The 19,913-nt window shown below is 44.0% G+C and overlaps 1 long non-coding RNA gene across 2 annotated transcripts in view; it reads left to right on the plus strand.

Annotated features, from left to right (window-relative positions):
• Window positions 1-3,317: 3,317 nt before the first annotated feature.
• Window positions 3,318-19,913, plus strand: part of LOC122462354 — a 29,166-nt gene continuing 12,570 nt past the window's right edge. The window contains exon 1 of one of the 2 annotated variants that reach the window (XR_006284849.1): window positions 3,318-3,389. This is a non-coding gene — a long non-coding RNA (uncharacterized LOC122462354). The remainder of the gene's footprint in view (window positions 3,390-19,913) is intronic. The other variant, XR_006284850.1, reaches the window with a different exon arrangement.

A 19,913-nucleotide genomic window follows, 5' to 3' on the forward strand; every position in this document is an offset into this window, starting at 1 on the left:
TGTCAATATGAGGCCACATGATCAAATTTTTGTGTTTTCAGTTTGGTTTTTTAAAAATCTAGGAAAGTACACACACAAAAAACCCTACATTTAGAGAACACTAGTAAGGTTGCAAAGTCAAGAACTCTAAAGCTAGGAAATGCTAGAATTAAGGTTGCCTGCTTCATTTGTTGCAGAAGTTGGATGGAGGCAGGAGACTGCAGGAAGAGAGAGGATGGCCTGATGGTCAAGGCTGTTAAAAGCCGCCCTGCGAAACTGGCTTCTATTCCTGACTCTGCCACAATATTCCTCTGTGGTGCTGGGCAACTCACTTAAACCAAACTTTTCAGAGGTGGTTGCTAATTGTGTCTTCCTCACTTTCTGGGTGCCTGATGGGAGACCCTGAAGACTTTGTAGAAGTGCTGAGCACTCACAACTGCAACCGAAGTCTACGAGAGCTGGGCTTTGAATATATAAAGCGCTAAATATTCTGAAAAATCAGATCCTAGGTGTTCAAAGTGGACACTCAAAATTAGTGGATACTTTTGGCCATAATTTTGCTGTCCCTCAGTTCCCCATCTGTAAACTGGGGATAACACCACCCCTCACTTCCCCGGGGTATTGCAAAGCACTCAGATACTCTAGTGATAAACACCATAGAAAACCCATGAGGAATTTAATAATTCTGTCTTCAGAGTAGGATTTGAATCGTGTATATTAAATAATGCCTGGGGAACCACACAGTGAACGAGGAGAAAACAAAATACTGACTAGCTGCTCATTAAATGAGCACCATCCGCCTTGTGCACTGAATGAGGCAGGGGCCATGACAAATAGCATGTGATCATATAATTGAAAACTGTACCATAATGGGGCTGAATCAGATTTCACAGGTAACCTAAATTGCGGCATTTCCTAACCTCTGAGTGTTTGACTTTGCAACCTTATAATGTTCTTTTAGGGTAGGGTTTTTGGTGTAATATATAATATGAATGTCATGTGTAAGCCTTATAATTCCCTGTTAAAGCAATCTATTAAATCAGTGATTAATTTTGCATTTTTGTCCCTTACCAGGTACAAGATAATTGCAATTAGTTGTCAGTAGAGCTTGGGGTTGTTTTTTGGAGTTTCCAGAAAGTAGCATTTGAATTTTGCCATGATTAAATATTCCAGCACTTGGCTTTTTCGCAAGGCCAGTCCCATATCCAAGGCAAACCCTGTCTCTCACTATGTGTTTGTGTAGTACCTAGCAGAATGGGCCCTGACCTCGGTTGGGGCTTCTATCCGCTGCTGTAATACAAAATAATATACTATCACCCCAAGGCGCCTAAACTGATAAGACACACTGTGCTGCTTTGCACAGGAGAAGCACAAGAGAATAGAAGTTAGGACCCTAACTATCTTTGAGGATCTGGGCCAGTGATCTCAGGAGACCCTAGAATTGTTTAGGCTGCTATGCTATTCAGTAGTTCTACTCACAGGACGTTCTTTTCTGGCACTGAAGATGCCTGAAAATTCAGTTTGACCGGCAGCTGGTGAAATCCTTCCTGCTCTTCACTTAAAATACAACAGCACAGCATGAGCTGGTGGGAGTGACATGTGGAGGAAATCAGAAGCAGGAAAAAATAGTTTAACCTCCTCCCTCCCCCAAATTAATTATGAAACCATATACGCTGGTCAATAGCGATGATAAATTGGAAAAAGATCCAGTGAGCAGCAAGTGGAAGCCAGAGTGGTGATAAATCCCTCATCAATCATAGAATCAATCTGATAACATCTGTTCACTTGACATGAGTGTGCCATTAAGCTGCTATTAGCAATAGCTATGAAGCTGAGTGCGGCTGGTTCCAGGGGTTAATATTAGCAGCCTGGGAGGGTATTAACCAGCAGCAATCCTTCACTAGCCTCTTAAAGGACCTCTGCTCCATTTAAAAGCCCTGGCTATAGCTGATACAGCTTCGAAACCTTGACCTATTGCTTTGGTGTGGCAGGAGATTTTGGATTGGAATTAATCACAACATGGCTCAATTTGCAGATCAATATCAGCCAATTAGAGGGCTCCCTGCTGAGGCCTGGCCCTGTGGAAGATTGGGTGACCTTCAGCCTATGTATTCCATGTGGGCGGGTGCTGCTGTTTGGGGGAACCAATAAAGCTGATGCTCTGGCTAGTAACTCATTTCACATAATGTTAATAGTACCAGAGCAGCTTCAAGATGAACGTTTCCCTTGAATATGAGAGAGACATGCCAGTGAATGCTAAAGGAAGGCAGGGATGTAAATTATACAAGCAGTTCACTCGCACCTCACATGCTGTTCCATCAGCAACCAGTGACCTGAACCTTGGCTCGAAAGGCTCGTGTGGCAGCAAGAGAAATTAGGGAATTCTGATTCCTCATTGAATAACCCAGGCCAGGCAAAGCAGCGACTCTCTGTTATGTTGAATTATAGTCCATTGTCCCAGAATGCAAGTTTAAATGCCACCAACCAGTCATTCCATTTAAAGGCGCATAGGTAAAATCTTGGCCCAAAATTTGGGTTTTCTCCAAACAAGATTTTGCAAAACAGCAGAATAATAGGTTTGTCAAGGACCATAGAAAGATGCCTATGATTTTTTTAAAAGTTTTTATTAATAAACATCCCCCTGCAGTATTTGCCACCCAAACATTACATCCTGTTAGTCCAGGAGGACCTAGCTGAAAGTGAAATTGACTAGAAACAAGAAGGAAACTGAGCAGTCTATATCCAGATGTCCAGATGACAAAAATACAAAAAGTAAGCAAATAGCACAGGTGATGAGAAGAGTAGTATACGTAGGTATGTAAGGTTGGAGAGAGGGGAGTTTGTGGTGCACCATTAAGAACAAAGTGGCTCCTTCTGATCCCCAGGCCATCTGTAACAGACCGCCCTGTGAGTCAGCCCAAAATGGCTGCTATTGTAGAGGGATCCTCGCACATTGTGCTCTCTCATGCAGACTTTATATGTGTTCTTTCTTTCTTTGTTGATTCCTTTAAAGTAAAATAAAAGTCTCCTAGACTGCTCTTTGCTCTTGTCTTGAAAAAAACATAAGAAATAGATGGATTATTAAAATTCACGCAGTTTCTATAATTTATGGTGTTATTCTTAATACTGATAAAGAAACTGGATTTTAAAAAGCAGTGGACCAGATGCTCACACTTTCCCTGTGCTGAGGGAGAATCTAGCTCTTTGGCTTCAAGATATTTCTACAGTGGTCACTGGCCTTTAAGGGCCAGGAAGCCTTGGGCCTGTTCACTTAGCCTGGCTCTGCTACACCTGTGCTGGGTGTTGGACTTAAGAGGAAGGAAGCCCAGCAGCTGAGTGCTGACTGGAGAGGAGACCAGATGGCTGTGAGGACTAGAGGAGGGGACAAGGCAAGCAGTGGAAGACTCCAGGTAGGAAGAACTGGGAGTGGCTGCTCCAGAAAAAGCAAGAAGGCACCCAAAGGAAGCCTGGAGGGGCTGTGGGGAGAGATGGGAAAGCACCTGGGAGGGGTGAAAGCAGGGCCAAGAGTGGGGAGCAGAAGACTGCTTGGAGAAGAGGAGAGAAGACAGACTCCTTGAGAAATAGGGGCTGAGCCCAGTTTGGACTGAGGCAAAAACTTTGTGTTTTGTTGGTTTTGGGATTAGATACCCGGGAAGGGTTTGAAATCTCTAATGTGGCCTGGCTGGGAGGCTAAGTCACCTCTATGGCAGGAATGGGCTGCAGATTGTTGTGGGAAACCTGAAGCAGAAGTGCTGCAACGGCAGGTTTTACTGTGAGGGGGCACTCTGAAATGGTGAATCTTATAACCGTCATTAACACCCTGTTAATTTTGGAGCATTATTCAGAGGCTAGCAACAAGGTATCTTAAGTTCAAGTCTGGCACAACAACCTCCGCCTTGGACAGAGACTGAAGGGGGACAAGAGACAGATGGGGCATCTTACTTTGTCCAATTTTATGCTGGAAGGCCACCTGCAGTCCTATTGTGTTAGGCTAGCATGCATGTTTGGTGGGAATTGGGATAGCTGAGTAATTATGTGGATTAGAAATGATCTTGTGGTTGTCTTGGTTCTGATTTAATGCCTGAGAATCCCTGAATAACATCTGTCTCATCACACCTGCTACTTTTGGAACAAGTTACCCTCCCCCACCCCAAAAAAGGAGGGGGAATCAATAACAAATTATGGACACTGTGGTTTTCATGCAATCTGGTCACTCTCCTGTTTCCTGGACCAGATCACTGCAACATTGATGTAAGCTCCAGTTGTATTTTGATACCATTATTTGTCTGTTGGAGTTTCATTACTTTATACTCTTGAGTTTGGGTCCTGGGCTTGTCCCTCATTCCCCAGTGCAAGCAAGTATTGGTTGGCCTTGCATTTCTCTTCAACGACCCATGAATGAGGATGGCAGTCACATCCAATGTTCACTGGGCAACAGAGGTAAATGCGGGAGGGTGGGTCTCTCTCCAAGGAATCCCCTGATTAAAACTTCAATATGCTGGGGCTTTGGGAGATAAAGAGGTGAGAGAGAGGGTCTGATCCATGTCTTACACTGGTGTCAAACCACTGTAAGTAACTTCATTTATTACTGTGGCGCTACTTCCAATTTACACTGGTGTAAATGAGATCAGGCCCAGAGAAACTTTGGCAGAAGGAGGAAAAGAGCTTGGAGAACCTAAGAGAGCTTTGGAGACACAGGGCCTGATTCTGATCTCATTTACACCAGAAGCAATTCTGCTGGATTCAAAGGGGTTACCCTGGGGAAAGTGAGATCAGAATCAGGTTCACAAAGAGAAAGTAAGGAGAGGAGGGTGACAGGGAAACTAAGAGAAAGGGAAGAGTAAGAAAGGGAAAGAGGCACTTGGGGAGAACTAAAAAAGAAAGAAAAGGATGAGGTGGAGTACAAGGCTGGAGAGAGGATTGGCACCAGATGGCAGATATCCATTATTTACCATTTATGTACAATAAAAAATACATTTTAACGATGGGAAGAGCACAAAACAAGCTCAATAACCATTTAAAAACATATGGAAATAAAATGCAGCAATTTAAAAGGCTGTAATAAATGTACATCGCTTTTTATAATGCCCCAGCAAGAACTACAAATGTTAAGCCTTGGTGAATTACACTTAAAAATAAATGTAACATAAAAAAGAAATTAGGTACACAAATAACTTTATGCTCAGACATTTACCAAAAAAATCTGTTTCTAGCAGCTAATTAGAGAAAAGCTCTTATGAGCATAACTTTTCTTTAGCTTAGGAAGAGGGCTAAAAATGCTAAATACAGATATAGCTACAGTGGGTGCCATTAAAAACGCAATAGTTGCAACTCCACAGTGACTGCAGTAAAGCGGTATCTTCTGTTATAGAGCCAGGGAGGGGGTGTGTGAAATCTTGATGCCATTGAAGTCAGTGGGACATATGCCATTGACTGAAATGGAGATAGGATTTCACCCAGGAAGATACTGCAGGTATCTGGGTAATGAAGATCAACATTTTCCCCCCCTAAATCATGACATAAATATTGATCTGGAAAAACTAAGTAAATATCAAAATATGTAACTCCCAAATGGAAACAGTTTGTTATTGTTTGATTTGTTTTACAAAAGCATCTAGAGACCCCAACCTGATCAGGGTCCCACTGTACGATGCGCTCTCCTGCATTTAATAAGAGCGCCGAAGAATTTATAATCTAAATAGATAAGGCTAGCGCAGGGTGGGAGAAAGGAACTATTATTATTCCCATGTTACAGATGGGGAAACTCGGGCACAGAGAGATCTAAGCCCTGATCCAGCCAAGCACTTAAGCTCACACTTAAATCAAGCACAGGCTTAAGTACTTTGCTGTATCAGGGCCTGCCCCTGTTTAGTCCTGTTGTGACTATTCACATGCTTCAAGTTAAGCACGTGCTTCGTTGCTTTACTGAATCAAGGCCTTAATGACTTGCTCGAGGTCACAGAAGTTTGTCCTTGAAAGTTCTCCAAGAACAGCCCAGGAACAAACCAGCAATAGCTGAAAACAAGGAAAAGCAGAAGAGGGAATGCCTGTCAGGTTGGTGCATTTGGGTTGGGTTATATAGCATTTTTAATGGCACCCATTGGATAGACACTGTGTGAGTCTGCATAATATCTTGCACTGCTGTCCATTATGGTAGGTTGAGAAAGGGGAGAAAGATATTTGAGCAAACCTCATAAAGTTGGTTATGTTGGACAGGATCTGGTGCCTGACTATCAGCTTTGATAGCTCTGTGTGTCCTTGTATGAACACACTAAATCAGCAAATCCTGTTAACCCCGTGTGTTCATTCTCCATTTCTATCTCCAGCATAACACAGACAGGCTTCAGGGGAGCAAGACAACGTGGGCCCGTTTTAAAGGAAAGATGAATCCTGAGGGATTCGGGGCAGAAGGGAGGCTGTGCCAATTCAGAGCAGGGAAATAAAAGGAGTGAGAGTGGCACTGGGTAGACTGTGGATGCTGCCAGTTGAGATTTGCTGGGCACAGCATAAATCCTCCTTGCCAAGAGAGCCTTTTGTGTGGGGTGGGTTTTTCAAAGTAAATGCGGGGCTTGCTAAAGGTGTCAGACTGACAGCTCTGGAGGATCATATCCTGTCTTTATCTACAGCAGCATTTCTCAAACTGGGGTCCGCCAGGGTATTCCGGGGGTCCACAGGCCCCGGTGATCAATTCTTCCCTCCCTCCCAGTGCCTCCTGCACGCCAGGGAACAGCTATTCAGTGGCATGCAGGAGGCGCTGGAAGGGAGGAGCAGGGACGGGCGTGTGCTTGGGAGAGGGGCAGAATCATGTATGGGGCCACCAGCCCCACGGATCAACTCCTCCCTTCCCTCCCATTACCTCCTGCACGCCGAGGAACAGCTGTTCATTGGCACGCAGGAGCTGCTGGGAGGGAGGGGGAGGAGCAGGGACGGGAGGCGCTGTGGGAGGGAGCGGAAAGAGGAGGGGCAGGGGTGGAGTGGGAGCGGGAAGAGGTGGGGTGGGGTCTTAGGGAAAGGGGTGAGTGGGGGCAGGGCCTGGGGCTGAGCGGTGGTCTTGGGGGTCCCCAAAATTTTTTAAATCAACTCGGGGGTCCTCAGGTTGCTAAAGTTTGAGAACCGCTGATCTACAGGTTAGCAGCAGAAGAGTGCAGGCTCCCCTCCCCCAGCCCTGCCAATATGCCTCAGCCCAGGGGAGGGGCAGGAGATCACCTCTGCGGATGACAAGACAGCTGCATCTCCGGATCGATTCAATCCTCTCTGCTGAGGATGCCAGTTATGGGGTGATAGGACACCTCTGTATTGGTAACCGAACTGAGATGGCTGCTAGCTGGTTGTAATGACTATGGGTCACCTTTCTACTGGCCAAGGCTGGATTTGAACCAACAATTTAGAGGCAAAAGGCCGTATGTCACCAATCACTCTGAGCACGCCGAGATATCCTTTCTGATTCAGGTGTGTTCGAGAAAAGAATAAACTGTGCAAAAAAATGAGCCCAGGAAATGAGGCAGGATCATTTCTCTAGTCACACTTTGACTTTATTAATCCACTGGGATTAACAAAAGATGGTGCTGGGTGCTGGGATGGATTCCTTGATGATGACCTGTTCTGTTCTTTCCCTCTGGGGCACCTGGAAGACAGGACACTGGGCTAGAATGACCTTTGGTCTGACCCAGTATGGCCGTTCTTATGTTCACTGTTCTTCCAGACCTTTAACTCAGCCAGCTGTGGTAGGCAACTGACAGCCTGAACAAAGAGGCCACTGCTGAGTTGGAAGCTCTCCCTCTGCCAGAAGAGGCTCCTCGGGGCAAGGAGAGCAGCCTTCCATAGGTCTTGAACCCGATACACAACACACTGCTACAAACTGGCTCAGACGACTATTTATGCCCATTTTGCCGACCTGGTTTCAGATGTCAGCAGCCTCCATTGCTTGCTGTATTGTGGTTGAAGAATCCGGTTGCTCACTGGGGAGGTTTCCTATCTCTTACAGTGCTGGCTTGCCACAGCCCCGGCTGAGCTGTTGGCATCAATGGATTGTTGCGATGTACCTGGGCCATTCAGCTGCACAGCAGATGTGTTGGACTTAGACATGCCCGAGAAGTTCAGCAGCCGTCCAGCAGTTAGGAGGAAAAGGTCCTGCTGCTAATGGAGAAATATTTAAGGCTGCTCCCGAAGCCAGGACGTCTCCGCTTCTAAACAAGCGTTATATTGAACTGTTTATAACTGTACCTGCAGGGTGTAGGTGTTCAAATTGGTGAGAGGGAATTTGGATACACAAAACACAGCCTGATTTTGGTGCCATCCCAAGGTAAGATAAGCCCAATATCACAAGGAGGGGGAGGCACTGAACTGAGGCGAAAGACCAGTTAGGGCACAGAAAGGGTCCCAAAGCCAGTTGTGTTTCCCAGTGGTGAAGGGGCAGCACGCTCATGTTTCACGGGGGAGAGAGCTGGTTTCCTACACTCCCTCTGGTCGGCGGAATTGCAGCCCTGAGGACTTCTGAAGGGAGCTACCTCCCCTTCCTGTGCTTGGAAATGAGGTAGATTCTCAAGGCCTGAATGGGGCCATGTGAATACCACTTTCCTGCAAATGGTATATATGCTGAGATTTTCAATCCAGCTCACTGTTCTGGGTGCTGGAACTGGACACAGGCTACTAGGCTAGATGGACCATTGGTCTGATCCAGTTCTTACGTTCGGTATGGCCATTGTTACGTTCAGATCATATTCAGCTAAAAAGATCCCCTTATTTCAGTCTCCCTGAGATACTGTAAGGTCTGTATTTTTATACAAGAAACAGACCACTGACTGCATTGATCCCAAGCTGCTTTCCACACTATATCTTATTGTGCATCCAAGTCTGCAATATTAGCCAGTAATAATCACCTTGTTGTCATTTTTCTTCATTAACAAATAAGCAAAGGGTGATAAGGAAATGTGATGACACTGCAAGGTGGTGACAGATGTGCCTCTAGAAACAGAAGAAACGTGGTTTTGTGTCTTTTGCAATCTCTATGTGACATCCATGAAATGAGGAAAGCCTCAGACAGATTCTCCTTGACGTGACCTTTGAGGGAGTAGTATCTGCACAATACTGAGCCGTCAGTCGTACTTGGTCAGTGAAGTGTCAATAATTGAGTAACCGTGACAAGCAAAGGAGGTGGTGCTGGGTGAACAGTGAGTTAGGCCGATACAGGGCAGCGTGCGAGTGTACCCGTCTTTCACTTCTGTAGAGCTAGGTTCAAAGACTGGGTTAGGTCACAAATGGAAATGAATTCCGTGGTCTCAGCCTGATCCCCAGCGGCCATTTGTCCACACCACAGAACTTGGTACATCTCAGTACAATGGATGCTTTCTGCTTTAGTAGTAGAACCGCTTGGGGGATTGCAGAAAATTTTGATTTTTTTTCTCAGAAATTTGAACAGAAATTTGAATACAAAATTTTTTTGTCTGACACTGAAATATTTTGATTCAGAAATTCTGCTGCAGTGCTTCATGGGAGTTGTGGTTCAGCTGCCTCATGCTCCCCTTCTCCTCTTTGATTCAGGCACCTTGGTTAGACTACACCTCCTATGATGCACCATAGTCTCCTCTCTTGGGGTGGGGAGGTGGTGTATCACGGAAGTCCCTGGCCATGCTGCATCATGGGAAATGTAGTCTGCCCAGAGAGCCTGCTCCATGGAGGACAACAGGGATATGAGGCATCCGAACTACAACTCCTGTGATACACTGCAGCAGCAATGCCAAATCACGTTTTTTTCAGTGTTTGTGCTTTTTTTTTTTAAATGATGAAAAATTAAAAATTTTGATGGAAAGCAGACACTTTTTGTGAAAACGTTTGTTTTTGATGGAAAACTTTCACCTAGTCCTACTTAATAGTGAGCTGGGGTCTGATCCTGAGAGGTGCTGAGTGCAGACAAACGCTTGGAACAACCAGCTGGAGTAATAGTTTGGAAATATTCTGAGAGAATGAGAAAACTTTGCATAGCATCATTCTACACTATAATGGGACCCTAGGCAGCTTTAGCAGCCTCTCACTTTAATGGGTGTTAAAACTCAACCTCTAGATTTAAATGTTGTGTCTCATATGTAAAGTTAGAATTAGACTCTTCCAACGTCACTGGAGATGCTTGATTCTCAGCTGTAGCACCAAGACTGGGTGTCTCTTTAAAGATCTGCTGTGCTTCAACAGAAGTTATTCAGCTTGATGCAGGAATCGCTGTGTATGACCTGGGTCATGTAGGAGGTCAGTGGCTGCATTTGGCCTTAAAATTCTCTGAACCTTTAGGAAAATTCCCGGTTTCCAGATGAACTCTCTGAGAGACGTGTATGTAATGGATCTCCCTGAGTCAGGCAGTGGTGAAGAGCCGTACAACGTGATGATGAGCTAACGTGGGATGGAACGCTGGAGGCCAGAACCCTGTGGTTTCCGAAGAGGAAGAAAGAAGCTGTTTAATAGGGCACATGCTGCAAGGTTAACAATACATTTAGGATGCTTTTCTTCTGAGTAGGAAATTAATAAAATAAAGCCCAGCTAGTTGTGTGTAACAGCACCAGATGCCATGATGTAATAAGATTGGGTGTGACAATGAAGACTTTTTTTCTCCTCTTTCTGTGGAAGAAAAGCTCACCAGAGAGTGAAGTCGTCATTTTCATGAGACAAAAAATGGTGGAGAGCACAATTATATACCAGATTTCTCACTTAGCCCTGTCTTGTCTCTCAGAAACTAATCCTACACTGGAACAAAGTAACTTCAATTGATCATTAGTTCTGCAAGGGTTCTGAAGATCTGGTTGCTAACCCAGGTGATCAGATCCTGTCTCCTAAAATGAGCCTCCACGTCTCAAACATCAGAGACTTTGTTCGTTTGTTTGGGTTTTTTTAGATTCAGAGGCAAATTTTCATTTCCCATGTAGGCACCGAAATAAGTTACCACATTTTTTAAAAGATCTCAGCATGTTGGACTGGGAGCATGTTGGGGGCAAAGTTCTTTTGAAAATCTGCCTGTAAATATCACTATGGGAGCTGCTGAGTTCCATTGAAAATCTGTCCCCAGTTGTGGGTACTAAGCCCTTGAAAATACAGCCTTGAGCCATATTTCTCCTGAAAATCTGGCCTTTAGGAGGTTCATTCAGAAATCTCCTCTGATAGATGCAGATGATCCTTTCTGAACTGCACCGCTGGCTCTCCATTGCATGTTTCGTCTCCTGATGTAGGCAGGACATTCAAAGAGGAAATAGATAATTAAATAATTTTCATACATTCCATGGGATAGTCCCTTAAAAATCCAGACTGTTCTGCTGTGTTAGCCAGAATATTTGACAGGTTTCTATTGGACACTGAATAGTTCCTTATTTCTTTGGCCCACAGGGAGGGGGGAAAAGACCCTAATATTCAAACTGGAAACGGACAGGAAGCAAACCCTCAGACAGTTGTAGGCTCTATCTCCCCCACCTCATTACATGAACTATACCGTGAAAAGAGACAGACTGAAGTTAAACATACCCCTGATTGATAACACATCCAGGATTGCAACACTACTTTCTCCAGAAATGGAAGCGTTACCAAAAATCAGAGCTACCTGTGAGGACAGATTGCTGCTGCAAAACATTATGTTTGGTGTTCCCATCAAATCGAAGAGCCAAGAGTAACCACCCACAATCTGCCACGGACAGTAAAGTCTCATCGCTATCAGGACTGGTGCCTTCTCAGGCTCATCTCCTGAATGGAACATCTTTAGGAAAGCTGCTTACTAGAATATATGGAATAAATCTGTCGAAAAGGTCTGGGCATGGTTGACAGGCTCAGACATGACACTCTATCTAAATTCCAGCTGAGGAGTTATGTGACCCAAACAAACCCAGATGCTTGTTGAACTGGCCCTCTATGCTGCTGCTGGCTCCAATTCTGTAGACTACAACGGGACTGACGTTCACAAGAATCCCTTTCTCTGCAGTGCTTAAAAAAAAAAAAAAAAAGGAAAACATAGTGTTGTATCTGCCCTCCCATCCCAGGTATTGTAGCCCATTTCCCAGCCCAACAAGACATCATTCTGCCTCTGCAGTTTTGATCTGGGATTAAGAAAACAGCTGCAGTTTTTGTTGTGGAGACTGATCATTCTGAATGTACCAGGGGCACCGTAAAAGAAAAGGCAAGTTGAAGCATGATCTTATTTCTTTTATTTATCTGGACTCTCCACTTCTGCCCCCTCACCCCCATAGTGTAGCAGTTTATGGTAACACAACACGGCAATAAGTTATTATTACACCTCTCATTTTCCCTTTTCCATGTGAACACCTTTCTCCCTACACCCCCAGGTCATAGCCACTAACCTCTCAGCTGAGGACTGCATGGAATGTCCTCCAAAGCTCTTCAAGATCATTCAGTGGGTCCACACGCTTACTTTTGAATCTTCACAGCATTCTGAGCCCTTGGCAGCTGATGGACTGATCATCAGACCAGGTGTCCTTCTGCACTGCCAGGAGCATCATTATTAGACAACAAAGAAAGACAGTTGAGGTCTCCCTCATTTGCTTCTGCTTTAAATCTGTCATGTCCACTTGGGGGTCCTGTCCTGCATCCACTGTCCTGCTAACTTAGGAAAACCTGATCCTTTTAGATCCCACAGCTTCTGAACTTTTAATTAACTTGACCTGACACTACATAAGGCATCAATATCATTCTCAGCCCCTGATGGCCTGGGGAAAAATCATACCCTGCTGTCATACATGGCAATGCATATATCTATCACGGGGCCACAAAATTGGCCCTTGTTCTTTTTTTTATTTTTCCCCTTAAATTGGTCCATTAAAAGAGAATAAAATAATGTTCTTCCTTGCTTTTCTAGTTCAAAGCTTTTGCAAACAATGTGCCTGTACATAAAAGAGATTCAACCGAGCAAACAAATCCAGCCCACGTCTCTAGTGAGGCTCAAGAAAATCTCCATTAGGCTGCACTGTAGTGGAATGATTCTCAATGCTATGCCATGCGTAGGCCACACTCCATTTCCTGTGGCTGACTTGTTAACACTCACTCCCAATATAGCTATGGGAAACGCCCTCCGTATTCCTGACTGGCACCTCCCTTTTGACCTTTCAACTGTGTAGTACTCTCAAGACAATGCAGTAAATTCTATGCAACAGTGCAGGACAAGACAACAAGAGATGCTGATTGGCTCCTGTTAAAGGATGTTGCTGATCTATCATTCTACAAGGGAGTCTCAACAATCGATTGCATGCGTGAAAGGTAAAAACAAAACCGGTTTCAGAGTAGCAGCCGTGTTAGTCTGTATCCGCAAAAAGAACAGGAGTACTTGTGGCACCTTAGAGACTAACCAATTTATTAGAGGATAAGCTTTCGTGAGCTACAGCTCACTTCATCGGATGCATAGAATGGAACATATAGTAAGATGTGTATATACATACATACAGATAAATTGGAAGTTACCATACAAACTGTGAAAGGCTAATTAGTTAAGATGAGCTATTATCAGCAGGAGAAAAAAACTTTTCTAGTGATAATCAAGATGGCCCATTCAGACAGTTGACAAGAAGGTGTGAGGATACTCAACTTAAGGAAATGATTCAATATGTGTAATGACAGGTTTCAGAGTAGCAGCCGTGTTAGTCTGTATTCGCAAAAAGAAAAGGAGTACTCGTGGCACCTTAGAGACTAACCAATTTATTTGAGCATGAGCTTTCGTGAGCTACAACTCACTTCATCGGATGCATACGGTGGAAACTGCAGAAGACATTATATACACAGAGACCATGAAACAATACCTCCTCCCACCCCACTCTCCTGCTGGTAATAGCTTATCTAAAGTGATCATCAAGTTGGGCCATTTCCCGCACAAATCCAGGTTTTCTCACCCTCCGCCTCTCCCCCCCCCACAAACTCACTCTCCTGCTGGTAATAGCCCATCCAAAGTGACCACTCTCTTCACAATGTGTATGATAATCAAGGTGCTATTACCAGCAGGAGAGTGGGGTGGGAGGAGGTATTGTTTCATGGTCTCTGTGTATATAATGTCTTCCGCAGTTTCCACAGTATGCATCCGATGAAGTGAGCTGTAGCTCACGAAAGCTCATGCTCAAATAGATTGGTTAGTCTCTAAGGTGCCACAAGTACTCCTTTTCTTTTTGCGAATATGTGTAATGACTCAGCCACTCCCAGTCTCTATTCAAACCCACATTAAATACAAACCACACAATTCCTGAGAATGAAATGTGGGCCTAGCTTTTTGCACTTGTAATTTCAGATGTCTATGGCTTTTCACCCGCAACTGAAGTTTTTGTATGTGCAGAAGCTAGGATTTGTGGAAACATGCCAAATCTGCATGTAGTGAATCCTATATTATACCAAATCTGCATATATTGAAATCAGTGGGGTTGCTTATGGAGTAAGATACTGATCAATGTGAGAGAGCCTATCACAGGCTGACCCAGAATAGGGCCTTTTAGGCATGCACAAGTTTGAAGATGAAAAAACTAAGCGGAGTTTGAGAGGCTGAGTGGAGCTTCCTCTGTAAATCTGACCGTTTTCAGCGAAAAGATGAGCGCACTAAACATTGAAAACACCAAAGAATTTAATGTATATCTACTTGTAAAAGAGGCCATGTGGCGTAGTGGCTAGAGCACTGGGATGGGCCTCAGGAGACCTGCTCTGCCACTGGCCTGCTGGCTGACTTTGGGCAAGTCACTTCACTGCTCTGTGCCTCAGTTTCCCCCTCTGTAAAGTGCTTTGCGAGCCGCTGCTGGAAAGTGCTATATAAGAGCTATGTATTATTCCTGTAACTCAGAACCTCTTCCGACTCAACTGTGTTTCCTTCCCTTTTGCAATTGTCACTTTTTTTTATTTAGCACTAATGTAAGAAAATAACTTCTGTTGTCAACAATAGAGCGGGTCAGAAAATAGAATTTCCAGCTCATGGAAAATTCTGACATTTCAAAATGTTTTTGTCCCAAATCAGGATAACAAATTGAAATCTGGAAATATTTTGCTGAATGAAAATTCTGAAATATTTTGATTCAGAAACATCCAAATGACCTTATCAAACCAAAATGTTTACATTGTGTCAAAATATTTCATTCTGATGATGTCAAAACATTACAGTATAATAGCTGAAACAAAACAAAAAAGTCAAAAGGAAACACTCCATTTCACATTTGAATCATTTCAAAACTTTTCCATTGGAAAGGTCATCAAAATAGACACATTTCACTAAACATTTTGCTTTTGATCAAACAGCATTTTCCAATGAAAATTTTTAGACCAGCTCTAGTCAACTGTTGTGTTTGTCTTCCAAAAAGTTTAGCAGCTAAGGCCCATACCATCAAAGGTACTTAAGTGCCTAATTCCCATTGAAATCAATGCAAATGAGGGGCCTAAATACCTTTGACAATCTAAGTCACAGACCAGTATCTGTATCTGGAGTAACTCTAAAAGAGTCAACAAATTAAATTTCATTGGAATGAGAAACAGGGAATGTTTAGAGCAATATAGTCCTTTCCTAAATGCTATAATGAATTCACTTCATTAAAGTGTAGCAACATATAAAATGGCTATAAAAATTATCTGATTTTTGGAATTGTTTCCCATAAGAAGCCCTGGAAATCCCCTAGCTTAGGTAATTTAAAGCCATATGATGATCTCATTTGAGCTTACATGGTAGTGAAGAACCCTACGTTGGCAAGGAGATGAACAATATGACTTAATGTTTTTTTTCCCCCTATGATTCTAGGTTTCCAGAAGTTTTGGTTCCTCTGGAAAACACCTGATTGAAACTGCATTTAGTTCACCTTTTTCTGTCTGTCACAGTTATTAGCATCAAAGCAGACTGGTTATCTCATTTTCTTGACCAGAAGTTTGATAGCCAGTGACATCAGAGGAGAGAAGAGCAGAATGAAGGACCTAAGAAAACAGAAGTGGTCTAGTGGTGCCAGAAGGGGAAAGTGAAAGAGTTACCAAAAATCCTGAGAAAACCCAGAGACCAGTAACATCAGCCCTGATCCAAAGCCAGTTGAAGTCGATAGAAAACTCCCATTGATTTCAGTAGGTTTTGGAGCAGACCCTTAATTGCTTCTCTAATCTAAATCTTCACAGTCTCATTTTCCAGACTAATCAAGACAAAGCTTCACTAATGTCCAGAGGTACAATATTGTATGGCCCTCGTCCAGCACAGTACTGAAGTCAGTGGCACCCACATTCTGAAAGGTTTCAGAGTAGCAGTCGTGTTAGTCTGTATCCGCAAAAAGAAAAGGAGGACTTGTGGCACCTTAGAGACTAACCAATTTATTTGAGCATAAGTTTTCGTGAGCTACAGCTCACTTCATCGGATGCATGCAGTGGAAAATACAGTGGGAGATTTATATACACAGAGAACATGAAACAATGGGTGTTACCATACACACTGTAACAAGAGTGATCAGGTAAGGTGAGCTATTACCAGCAGGAGAGCTGGGGGGAAAAACCTTTTGTAGTGATAATCAAGGTGGGCCATTTCGAGCAGTTGACAAGAACGTGTGAGGAACAGTGGGGAGTGGTGGAGGAATAAACATGGGGAAATAGCTTTACTTTGTGTAATGACACATCCACTCCCAGTCTTTATTCAAGCCTAAGTTAATTGTATCCAGTTTGCAAATTAATTCCAATTCAACAGTCTCTCGTTGGAGTCTGTTTTTGAAGTTTTTTTGTTGAAGAATTGCCACTTTTAGGTCTGTAGTCGAATGACCAAAGAGATTGAAGTGTTCTCCGACTGGTTTTTGAATGTTATAATTCTTGATGTCTGATTTGTGTCCATTTATTCTTTTACGTAGAGACTGGCCAAACTGGACAATGTACATGGCAGAGGGGCATTGCTGGCACATGATGGCATATATCACATTGGTAGATGTGCAGGTGAACGAGCCTCTGATAGTGTGGCTGATGTGATTAGGTCCTATGATGGTGTCCCCTAAATAGATATGTGGACACAGTTGGCAACGGGCTTTGTTGCAAGGATAGGTTCCTGTGTTAGTGTTTTTGTTGTGTGGTGTGTGGTTGCTGGTGAGTATTTGCTTCAGATTGGGGAGCTGTCTGTAAGCAAGGACTGGCCTGTCTCCCAAGATCTGTGAGAGTGATGGGTCGTCCTTCAGGATAGGTTGTAGATCCTTGATGATGCGCTAGAGAGGTTTTCGTTGGGGGCTGAAGGTGATGGCTAGTGGCGTTCTGTTATTTTCTTTGTTGGGCCTGTCCTGTAGTAGGTAACTTCTGGGTACTCTTCTGGCTCTGTCAATCTGTTTCTTCACTTCGCAGGTGGGTACTGTAATTGTAAAAAAGCTTGATAGAGATCTCGTAGGTGTTTGTCTCTGTCTGAGGGGTTGGAGCAAATGCAGTTGTATCGTAGAGCTTGACTGTAGACAATGGATTGTGTGGTGTGATCTGGGTGAAAGCTGGAGGCATGTAGGTAGGCATAGTGGTCAGTAGGTTTCCGGTATAGGGTGGTGTTTCTGTGACCATCGCTTATTAGCACCGTAGTGTCCAGGAAGTGGATATCTTGTGTGGACTGGTCCAGGCTGAGGCTGATGGTGGGATGGAAATTGTTGAAATCATGGTGGAATTCCTCAAGGGCTTCTTTTCCATGGGTCCAGATGATGAAGATGTCATCAATATAGCGCAAATAGAGTAGGGGAGTTGCGGGACAAGAGCTGAGGAAGCGTTGTTCTAAGTCAGCCATAAAAATGTTGGCGTACTGTGGGGCCATACGGGTACCCATAGCAGTGCTGCTGATTTGAAGGTATACATTGTCCCCAGATGTGAAATAGTTATGGGTGAGGACAAAGTCACAAAGTTCAGCCACCAGGTTAGCCGTCACATTATTGGGGATACTGTTCCTGACGGCTTGTAGTCCATCTTTGTGTGGAATGTTGGTGTAGAGGGCTTCTACATCCATAGTGGCCAGGATGGTGTTATCAAGAAGATCACTGATGGATTGTAGTTTCCTCAGGAAGTCAGTGGTGTCTCGAAGATAGCTGGGAGTGCTGGTAGCGTAGGGCCTGAGGAGAGAGTCTACATAGCCAGACAATCCTGCTGTCAGGGTGCCAATGCCTGAGATGATGGAGCGTCCAGGATTTCCAGGTTTATGGATCTTGGGTAGCAGATAGAATACCCCTGGTCGGGGTTCTAGGAGTATGTCTGTGCAAATTTGTTCTTGTGCTTTTTCAGGGAGTTTCTTGAGCAAATGGTGTAGTTTCTTTTGGTAACCCTCAGTGGGATCAGAGGGTAATGGCTTGTAGAAAGTGGTGCTGGAGAGCTGCCTAGCAGCCTCTTGTTCATATTCCGACCCATTCATGATGACAACAGCACCTCCTTTGTCAGCCTTTTTGATTATGATGTCAGAGTTGTTTCTGAGGCTGTGGATGGCATTATGTTCTGCACGGCTGCTGAGGTTGTGGGGCAAGTGATGCTGCTTTTCCACAATTTCAGCTCTTGCATGTCGGCAGAAGCACTCTATGTAGAAGTCCAGTCTGTTGTTTCAACCTTCAGGAGGAGTCCACCCAGAATCCTTCTTTTTGTAGTGTTGGTAGGAAGGTCTCTGTGGATTAGTATGTTGTTCAGAGGTGTGTTGGAAATATCCCTTGAGTCGGAGACGTCGAAAATAGGATTCTAGGTCACCACAGAACTTTATCATGTTCGTGGGGGTGGAGGGGAAGAAGGAGAGGCCCCGAGATAGGACAGATTCTTCTGCTGAGCTATTCCCCGCCCTGACTGTTCCTCACACGTTCTTGTCAACTGCTCAAAATGGCCCACCTTGATTATCACTACAAAAGGTCTTTCCCCCCAGCTCTCCTGCTGGTAATAGCTCACCTTACCTGATCACTCTTGTTACAGTGTGTATGGTAACACCCATTGTTTCATGTTCTCTGTGTATATAAATCTCCCCACTGTATTTTCCACTGCATGCATCCAATGAAGTGAGCTGTAGCTCATGAAAGCTTATGCTCAAATAAATTTGTTAGTCTCTAAGGTGCCACAAGTACTCCTTTTCTTTTTCCACATTCTGAAAGTTAGGCATGTCCTGAAGTACGTTGCTGAATCAGAGTCTATAACTCCATTCCCTGCTATTGTGAATTCTGCCTCCATCACAGTGTCCAAACATAGCTCTCCACTTTGCTAACGCTTTTATACGACACTTGACGTTTGAATGCTGGCCGAACATTAACTAATGAATCTTCATTATAGGCAACTAACAAATCTAACTATGTAAGAAAATCAATGATTTATCCTTATCCTTGCTACTAAAAAAAACTAACGCATACAAGAAAGAAAGTACACCAGACATAATACACTGGACCAATGCCTTTTCTCAAGGGCAAAATAGGAGAAATTTGCTTTTGCACGTGAACAAATTTGGCAGCCGTTTGCAAATCCATACATAGTTTAGATACAGGGAAACCTGTATTAAATATCACTCCAGAGACTGGCAAAAACTGCCTCTTAAAAGAATCCAGAATTATACTCCTCTAATTTCAGGGAATGCTGTAAGGAGAAGTCATGCCGATTTAATACTGCAATATTTTATTGTTTGTGCAGCCCTTAAAATACAGTACATAATGAAAATGGCGTTACACTTCCACCATGCCCCATGCTGACTGCTCATGTGAAATTAAATGGGCGAAGGTGCAGAGCTCGAGAGAGAGGCTCAACAGCATTGTAGCTCTGGGATGCCATGTCACATCGTTCACTTGCAAAAGCAACGGTGATGCACGTGCATGAGACCCTGCAGATCTGAGCATTGCCTTTCTGTAGAATGGGTGCTCCAGATTATACTCCCGTGCACGGACACCACAAAACCAACTGACTCTTGCACGCACAGCAACTTTGAAAGGCATTGTACTGCCGGAGGGACCATTTTAGGCAGTCGCTGGTCAGCACAGTAAAGCGATTTCCTACTAATCGTT

The sequence above is a fragment of the Chelonia mydas genome, chromosome 11, assembly GCF_015237465.2.
Source record: "Chelonia mydas isolate rCheMyd1 chromosome 11, rCheMyd1.pri.v2, whole genome shotgun sequence".
NCBI classification, from domain to species: Eukaryota; Metazoa; Chordata; order Testudines; family Cheloniidae; genus Chelonia; species Chelonia mydas.